The sequence below is a fragment of the Pteronotus mesoamericanus genome, unplaced genomic scaffold (genome assembly GCF_021234165.1).
Source record: "Pteronotus mesoamericanus isolate MK-2021 breed Mesoamerican mustached bat unplaced genomic scaffold, CSHL_Meso_final scaffold_12, whole genome shotgun sequence".
NCBI classification, from domain to species: Eukaryota; Metazoa; Chordata; class Mammalia; order Chiroptera; family Mormoopidae; genus Pteronotus; species Pteronotus mesoamericanus.
The window spans coordinates 9,325,965-9,329,282 of NW_026555303.1; the positions used below are offsets into that span (position 1 = coordinate 9,325,965).

Below are 3,318 nucleotides of genomic sequence, written 5' to 3' on the forward strand. Positions count from 1 at the left end.
TATTGTTAAAAACAGTGGTTATAAGGAATCTCAATAAGTTAAGTGAGAATTATGAAGAACTAAAGGGAAGCTAAAAGGAACCAACTGTGAGATACATCATCATGATAAAGGACATAGAAACTATCAAAAAGAGCCAAGAGGAAATGAAGAATACAATTTTTTAATGAAAGAGTACAGTACAAGGATTTAAAAAGCAGACATGAAGCATAGGATCAAATCAGCAAGCTGGAGGACAAGGTTGAAAAATATTCTCAGAAAGAGCAATGAAAGGAAAAAAAAAAAACTCCAAAGGAGAGAAAAAGGGTTGAGTGAGTTGCAGGACATCATGAAACATAATTATATCCATATAAGACGGGTGCCAGAAGGAGAAGAGGAGCAAAGGATGAAGAACCTGTTTGAAAAACTAATGATGGGAAAGTTCCTTAATTGGAGGAGAGAAAAAGTCACACAAGTCCAAGAAGCACTGAGGGTCCCATTCAAGAGGAACCCAATGAGGCCCACTTCAAGACACATCATCATTAGAATGGTAAATATCAGAGACCAACAGAGAATCCTAAAGGCAGCAATGGTGGAACAGGTAGTAACATACAAAGGAGCCCCAATATGGCTAGTAGCTGACTTTTCAACAGTAACATTCCCAAAAAAGGGAATGGCAAGAAATATTCCAGGTAATGAAAAGCAAAGGTATTCAACCCAGAAAACTCTACCAAGAAAGAGTCTAATTTAAAATTGAAGGAAAAATAAGGAGTTCCCCAGACAAAGGATGTATAAAAGGATACACTTCTACCAAGCTTGCATTGCAAGACATGGTAAAAGGACTGCGTTAAGAAGATTAGGAAAACAGTGAGAGGTAGAGGAATACAGGTACAAAGGGTGAAAAAGGCAATTCATAAGTATCTATCAGTAATAATCTTAAATGTAATTGGATTAAATGCTCCAATCATTTAGCATAATGTTCCCCAGTTCCACCCATGTTGTTACAAAGGGTAGGACTCCTTTCTTTCTTCTGCATAGTATTTGGTTGTGTAAATGTACTATAGTTTTTTGACCCACTCAGTTACACATAGGCACTTAGGTTGCTTCAAGCACTTGACTATTGTAAACTGTGCTATCAACATTGGGGTGCATAGGTATTTTAAATTGGCGTTTCAAGATTATTACAGTATAATCCCAGCAGTGGAATTGCCTGACCAAAAGGAAGTTCCATTCTTAGTTTTTCAAGGAAATTCTATGCTGCTTTCCAGAGTGGGTGTACCTGTCTGTATTTCAACCAAAATATACTAGGGTTCCATTTTAAATTGATAAGAACAAATACTACACTTGATCTTAGCCAAAAGACCAAGAAGCAATACTACTAGGGCTCCATTTTATCCACAACCTCATTAGTGTTTGTTATTTGTTGATTTGTTAAAGATAGATATTCTGGTTGGTGTGAGGAGGTATCTCATTGTGCTTTTTTAAAAATCGAGTTTATTCTATTACAGTTGCTTCTATTTTTCCCCCTTTACCCTCTTCCACCCATCCCAACCCCCTGCTCTCACAGTCAATTACAACTCTGCTGTCCATGTCCATGGGTCATTATACATGTGCTTTGGTTAGTCCCTTCCCTTTCTTTCCACTATTTCCCCCCTTCCCAATCTCTCTGGTCACTTTCAGTCTGCTCCATGTTTCCATTCCTGTTGTTTATTTTGTTTGTTACTTTATTTTGTTAAATAGATTCCATTTACAGGTGGGAAGGTATGGTGTTTGTCTTTCACCAACTGGCTTATTGCACTTAGTATAATATTCTCAATTTCCACCCATGTTGGAGATCCTTATATCATTTTTATTCTGTAATGCAGAATTTATTTATTTATATATTGTTTAAATGTCAGAATCCATTATAAAATATTTAAAAACTTAAATCCATTATAAAGACTCAGCAGATAAAACAACATGATACCAGCATAGAAATAATACAGTAGATCAGTGACACAAAATGAGCATTCTAGAAAAAAAAACATATATATCTGTTGAACAATGTAATATATATTTAAACTGATATTTCAAATAAATGGGGTAAATAAGGATAATTCAACAAATAAGGTGCATGGACCACTGTTACTTGAAATAAAACAAATATAGAGCCTTATTTCACACACTGTACAAGAAATATTCAGGTGAGTTAAAAATCAATATATAATATCTAAGGAGTCTACAGAGAACTTACAAAATAATATTTTTTCTTATCCTGAAGTAAAATAGTCAAACCAGAAACTATAAAGTGAAATATTGACACTATGACTCTATTAAACAATTATGACTATGCAGTAATATACATATAAAAAAGTTAAGGACAAGTCAAAGAAAAGGAAAGTACTTTCAACACATCTAAAAAAAGGGTAATAGTTGTTTTTTTTTTTTTTTGATTTTAGGGAAAAAAATTCAACAAACCTTTACTCAAAAAATGGACAAAGAATACCAAGAAAAAAATCATTTAAAGCTTTTTAGTCAGCAAGATATATACAAAAATAGGTTTCATTTTAACAAATACTAAAAGAACTATTAAAATAACACATCATTGTCACAATCAGATTAATGTGTATTAAAACTATTGGTAATATTAAAAAGATGGCAGAGGAGTGAATAGGAGTCACACTGAACTCCTCCCAAGACCAAACTGGAATTGCAAATAAATAGTGGAGAAATCACCTGGAAAACAATGGAATGATAGTGGACAGGAGCCTTAGAGCCATGGACAGACAGTGGATTTGACTCTCACACATTCCAACAGGTGAGAAGTGCGGTGGAGGCTCGAGAGGGTGAGTTGGGTGTCCACGGGCACGAGCACCACAGGGACATTGAAACGTCCAGTTAGCTACCCCTGAGAGGAACAAGGTGTGAATCATAAACAGGGACCTCTAAACTACAGCAGCTAGAACCTAGAAAATACAGACAAAACGCAACCCCGAAAAGCTTATGGGCGCTCTCTGCCAGAGACAGGTGACTGGGGATGCAAAGAGACATTTAAAGGGCCAACGCAAAAATTGCAGTGGCAGCCACCCTCCTTGATATCTGGGTAGAGGGGGAAGCAGGGTGGGCTGGTGCATGGGAAAAGACTATTGAGGAAAATTTTGAGAACTGAGATGGCTTCCGGTGGAGCCCCAGTGATAACGCACCTCCCACTCTGCAGCTACCATCTCGCTCAGGCACAAGGGAATCAATTAACCTGCCTTTTGTGCGCTCCGCACACAGTTTGTATGCGTGTGAGCTGGGGGGCTGAGTGCAGACTGGTTGGGAGATCCTTGAGGAGAGACTGGAGACAGAGGCATTGGGGAA

The 3,318-nt window shown here is 37.2% G+C and overlaps 1 non-coding gene across 1 annotated transcript; it reads right to left on the reverse strand.

Moving 5' to 3' along the window:
* Nucleotides 1-1,159: 1,159 nt before the first annotated feature.
* Nucleotides 1,160-1,350, reverse strand: LOC129082241 (U2 spliceosomal RNA). Its single transcript, XR_008530395.1, has one exon. It is a non-coding gene; the product is annotated as a U2 spliceosomal RNA (small nuclear RNA).
* Nucleotides 1,351-3,318: the final 1,968 nt, after the last annotated feature.